At 53.3% G+C, this 5,696-nt stretch overlaps 1 long non-coding RNA gene across 1 annotated transcript; it reads left to right on the forward strand.

Moving 5' to 3' along the window:
• The first annotated feature begins 2,305 nt into the window (after positions 1 to 2,305).
• On the forward strand, positions 2,306 to 3,843 carry LOC117796729. The gene is made up of 3 exons (XR_004621381.1): positions 2,306 to 2,463; positions 2,650 to 2,842; positions 3,112 to 3,843. It is a non-coding gene; the product is annotated as an uncharacterized LOC117796729 (long non-coding RNA).
• Positions 3,844 to 5,696: the final 1,853 nt, after the last annotated feature.

The raw sequence follows: 5,696 nt of genomic DNA on the forward strand, positions 1-5,696 counted from the left end.
AATTGTCACCTTGTGATTAGCATCTGTCTGTCACTCTAGACCCTGTCCCCAGAACCAGTTCCAGGTTGGCACCCTGCAGAGCCTTCACCCATGAGGGCTGAATGAAAGGACAGTGACGGGGGTGCCAGCCTCTCCCAGCTCTGACCTTGCTGCTGAGAGGAAGGAGCCCCAGAGGCACCAGCCTTTCGACACAAAGGTCTTACCCTCCAGAGGACAGAAAGAGAGAGGACTTAATTACTTCAGCCGGGATTGTATTTTAAAACTTACTCTTTTGCAGTTGCAACCACAGAGAAGAATGTTATTGCACAAAAACTTTGAGGTGACATTTACCGAATTTCCTTCCTATTTGCCAGAGTCCTGTCAATCCCTCCACAGCTCAGAATCTTCTTTCCCTTCAGAATTTTCATGTTTAGTTCTATGAACCAAGTTTTATCGGAAAAAATAATTAATAAAAGTTTAAAAGACGCCCAACTTCCCTCATCACCAGGGACTGCAACGAGCTCTCACCTCACGCCTGTCAGAACAGCCAGTATCAAAGAGAACAAGAAACAATGAGTGTTGGAGAGGAAGTGGAGAGAAGGCGACCCTCGTGCCCTGGTGGCGGGACTTGGTGCAGCCACTGTGGGAAACAGCATGGAGCGTCCTCAAAATAACTTAAAAATAGAGTTACCATATGTGGCCAAGCAATCCCATTTCTGGGTATGTTGGAAGAAACCGAAAACATTAACTCGAAGAGGTAGCTGGACTCCCGTGGTCGCTGCAGCGTTATTCACAATATGGAAACGACCCAAGTGTCCATCGCTGGCTGAATGGGTAGAGAAGGATTTCTATACAGGCTGGAATATTGCTCGGCCAAAGAAAAGTCTGAAATCCTGCCATCTATGACAACGTGGATGGACCTTGAGGGCATTATGCCGGGTGAAATAAGTCAGACGGAGAGGCAAATAATGTAGGATCTCACTTAATATTTTTAAAAAGGGGGAGGGGGAGCTAAAAAAGCAGACTCTAAAAAAAAAAGCAGTTCATAAATAGAGAAAACAGATGAGTGCTGGCCAGAGGCAGGGGACCAGGGGTGGGTGGAATGCATGAAGGGATCCAAAGGTACAAAGTTCGAGTTGATTTTATAAAATCAATAAGTCATGGGGAAGGAGTGCACAGCATGGACTCCGGTTAATAACCCTGGATTGCATATTTGAAAGTCGCTGAGAGAGTGGATCTTCCAAGTTCTTATCACAAGAAAAAAAAAATGTCTTAACTCTGTGTGTGGACAGACGTTACCTAGACTTCTCGTGGGGACCATTTCACAATAGATACAAATACTGAATCATTAGGTCGCACCCCTGAATATAATGTTTTAGGTCAATCACACCTAAAGAATCCACATATATAAAAAAAGATAAAGAAAATCAGGGTGCCTCGTCCACCACCACCCCAGGAAAGAGGCCAAAAGAGCAGGCGCTTGGGGAGCGGTGAGAAGGGCCAGAATTAGGTTCAACCCACCAGCCACGCTGTTGAGACTCACAGGGCGCTGAGGTTCTGGGAACAGCAAGGAGGGTGCAGAGCCTCGAGGTGAGGTCCCTGCAGGCAGATGACAGACATCAGCACGGCAAGCAAGGGGGAAGGCAGCTGGGCCGGCCTCAGCAGAGGGCAGGGGTCAGCCTCCCTGGGTGGAGATCTTAGCTCCTCCACTGGCTGGCTAGGAGACCTCGGGCAACGCTCTGAGCCTCAGTATCCTCATCTTTGAAATGGGGATGGGATTAGCACCTACCTGGTGAGAGAGAGAGAACTGAGTGCTCTCTCAGTTCAGGGACCAGTTTTCCCTAAAGGGGCGAGGGGAGACCGCAGGAGGTCGCCTTTCGCCTGGGGTTGAAGGGAAGAAGGGGGGAAGCAAGCGGGGTTGTTCCAGCAGGTGGTGATGAGGGAGGACAGCTGAGTGCATTGCAGGGACGGGAGGAGTTACTGACGCTCGGCGGCGTCTGGGTGAGCCTGGGGAGCACTCATTGTCACAGAAAACACTGAACGCGTTCCCATTTAATATGTGTCTGTCGCTACTCCGCGTGCTGCACACGTCCTCCCCACCGGTGCTCGCAGAACACCGGGAAATGGGGCTGCAGGGCAAAAGGCTCAGAGTCCCATTCATTCAGCCAACAAATACTTAGAAAGCACCTACTATGTGCTGGCCCCCCAGAGAATCGCCGCTGAGCATGGAGCCTACGTTCTAGGGGGAAACAGACCATAAAGAGACGCATGCGGAAAACTAGATGCCGGACCCAGAGGGACCGAGGTCGGGGAGGCGGCGTGCACAGGGTGATGAGGGAGGCCTATCTGCAGAGGAGCTGTGTGGGTTGACGCCTCTGACAACGGTGGGAGGTGTGATCAAGAAATAAAGCTGGGTGGAGTGTCCTGGCAGAGGAAGCTCAAGAGCAAAGGTCCAACAGTGAGCGGTGCTCACGTACCCTGTGGGTAAGGAGGCCAGGGTGCCACCGGGGGCTGAGTCACAGGGGGAGTGACACAGGCTGGGACTGGAGGGTCGCTCTGGGTCGTGGGGACCAGGGGAGATTTGGGATTTCATTCTAAGTGTTGCGTGAAGCCAAGAGGAGTTTACAAGCCAAGAGAAGTGACACGATCTCTGATTGACATTTTTGAAAGGTCACTTTGGCTGCTCTGGGGAGAATGGGAACAGGCCGCTCGCAAGTGTCCCCTTGCCCAGCCCGTGCCTCTCCAACTACAGCCTCTGGGACCAAGGGATGCATGCTCTCTAGTTATCGTATTTCCTGGCATTCTGGATCGACCCAGAAAAGACCCACCAGTGGCTTCAGAGGAACATCTATTGCGGCCAAAGGTGTTTGTTTTTCACCATTTTTACAGGCCCCAGGGGTCCATGAGATTCAGAGCATGAATGCATAGACCCGACTTGGCCCCCAGGAGCCTGGGTGCGTTTACGACTAGAGCCATAAACCACAGGGGCAAAGCCCTGCTCTGCAGTTCGGCACAGCAAGGCACCTCCCCAAGCCCCCCGTCCCCAGCCCCCGCCCCCCAGCAGAGCATCACAGGGCCCGGGTTCAAGTCCCGTCTCTGCCCCTCACTTTTGCAACCTCTCCTAACTTACAGTATCCCTCCTGCCGGAGACCCCCTTCTCCAGAGCACGGAGGCTGGAGCAGACGTTCCCTGCGGCCCTTCCAGATCACAGAGGCAAGAACAAGCCAGAGGCAGCTGTGGAGAACCACCTGGAATCTCTTGAGCCCAGGGCCTGGGCAGCCTGCCTGGGGCTGAAGAGGCAGCCAGGACCTCACCCGGGGCTCACCTCCAGGGCAGGGGCACAGCAGCCCTGGCCCGCTGGGCTCCCCCAGGGCACAGCCTGAGTGCGATTCGCAGTGGAGAGTTTTTGAAACGTTCACCTATGTTATCTGTCTTCTTATTTTCCTTTCCTCTTTTTGCTTTTCCCCTGACTCAGCGGCCCCAGGAAGGGCTGAAACAGAGGAAGGCAGAAAGGGGAGTCTTTTTCCTGGCTTTTGAAGTTCAAAAGGCCTTCAGAGGAAACGAAAGACCTCCAGGCACTCATTGCGTGTAAAGAGCCATGCTTCCAGAGCCCCCACACAGAAAAGGATTGGCTGGGAAGTAAAGAGCAAGCATTACCAAGGGTTGGTGGCCCCTGCTGAAACCAGAGGCTTCAGCCCACGCCAGGTGCAGGCAGGAAGAGGATTTAAAAACATCAGTAAGGAACGCCTGGGTGGCTCAGTCCATGAAGCATCTGCCTTCGGCTCAGGCCATGATCCCAGGGTCCTGGGATCGAGTCTTGCATCAGGCTCCCTGCTCAGTGGGGCGTCTGCTTCTCCCAATGCCGCTCCCCCTGCTTGTGTGCTCTCTCTCTCCCCCCCATCTCTTTGTCAAATTAATAAATAAAATCTTAAAAATAAAATAAAAATAGATAGAAAAAGACGATGATGCCCGACTGCACTGTGTGAACACCGTGCTTGCGAGCCCGCCTTACCCTGCTGGAGCGGAAGTGATGTGGTGCCCAGAGGGGACAGCACAGGTTATTGTCTGGGGGACACAGACCCAGGGGCTCACCAGGCTCCTCTGGAGTGGGACACCCCTTGCCTCAGACGAAGAGCCAGAGGGAGCTCAAGGTGTCTCCCCACCTCCACCCCACCCCCCATCCCCGTGCATCTAGAACAGCTGCAGCCCAGCCGGCCACCCCACATCTGCTGACCGCGTCGGCTCATGTCCCCCAGGACGGCCGAGGGCAGGGCCGTACAACCTACCCAGGGGGTCTGAGCAGTGACCTGCCACATCTGTGGGTGGGAACAGGCCCAGGGCAGCGAAGGTGAGAGAGGACAGACACGAAAGGTAGGACGTGGGTGACTCACCACGGAACAAAGAACTTGCAGAATTAAGCAAGCTTCCTGGGAAAGGGCAAGAAGTGAATCGTATTATGTGTTCTGTCAACCCCCCAGCCCGCGGCCCAAATCCTCAGAGTTGGCCTGTAAAGTGGAGGGGAACCAGTTTCTGCCCACAGAACAGGGACTTCCATCAACTCCATTGTCCCCACCCCCTCAGAAGAGCTTGTCCCAGAGCAAAGAACCAGCTGGCTCTGCCAGGCTCCACGGGGAGCAGCCCCAGCGCCCAGGCCTGTTCCACCCTCCCACCCTCCAGGTTTCAGCTTCTCTGCCTGCCTGGGGAGCCAAGAAAGTGCTCTGATCCTTAACAGGTCACCACCTGACTCACGCCCACCCCTCCCCGAAACTCTCAGGTTCAGCCTCCAGAAACAGCTAACACCAGGTCACTTCCCCTGGGTACGACTCCCAGCTGTGGTGGCCGATGGGTACCCAGAGGGCGCGCTCTCAGCAGCCCCAGCAGCCTGTCTGCCAGCTCCCGCCCCGGTCTGGGGCTGAGGGACAACCTGCCCTGGGAAAATGACCAAGATCCCTGGAAGAAATCAGAACCACACTCGTCCTCCTGCTCCCACCTCCCCAGCCCCAAACTCTGCAGCTGGAGCAGACAGACTTCAGCCTGGGGAGTCAGCACCCCTAGGCAGCGACAGCATGTCTGAATTCAGGTGTCTCTCCTACAGGGACAGTCCCTGGAGCACGAGGCGCCATGTGGTTTGTAATGGCAAGAAAACTGGGAAAAATACCGACGTCCAGCAATAAGGTACTGGTGACTCAAATTATATGACATCCTACAAAGGGATATTCTGTAATTTGACAAAAATCAAGTATATCTGTAAGTGCCAACATTTCAAAAGATATCCAAGACATAACATGAAGTGAAAGAAGCAAGAGTCANGTATTCTGTAATTCTGTAATTTGACAAAAAGTATATCTGTAAGTGCCAACATTTCAAAAGATATCCAAGACATAACATGAAGTGAAAGAAGCAAGAGTCAGGGCTGTAATACACAGTGACGCCATGATGTTTGGGTTTTTCTATATTTGACACTCACCCCACCCATCCGTTCTCTACCTTTCTCTGTGCCCCCAGGAAGCTAACCTCTATGGACCACAAAAGTGAGACTCCCTCGCTGGCTGAATATCAGTTGATTAGGCCAATGGAACTTTCTAGCTACAGATCAGAGAATAGGACCAGAGAGGAACTGGGGCGTTTCTTCCCTTTGATCACTCTCTTCCTGTTCTGATGGCGGCTTGTGCTCTAAGCCCACAGCTGCAAGAACCGGGAGAGCGGGACGTGAAATC

The sequence above is a fragment of the Ailuropoda melanoleuca genome, chromosome 16, assembly GCF_002007445.2.
Source record: "Ailuropoda melanoleuca isolate Jingjing chromosome 16, ASM200744v2, whole genome shotgun sequence".
NCBI classification, from domain to species: domain Eukaryota; kingdom Metazoa; phylum Chordata; class Mammalia; order Carnivora; family Ursidae; genus Ailuropoda; species Ailuropoda melanoleuca.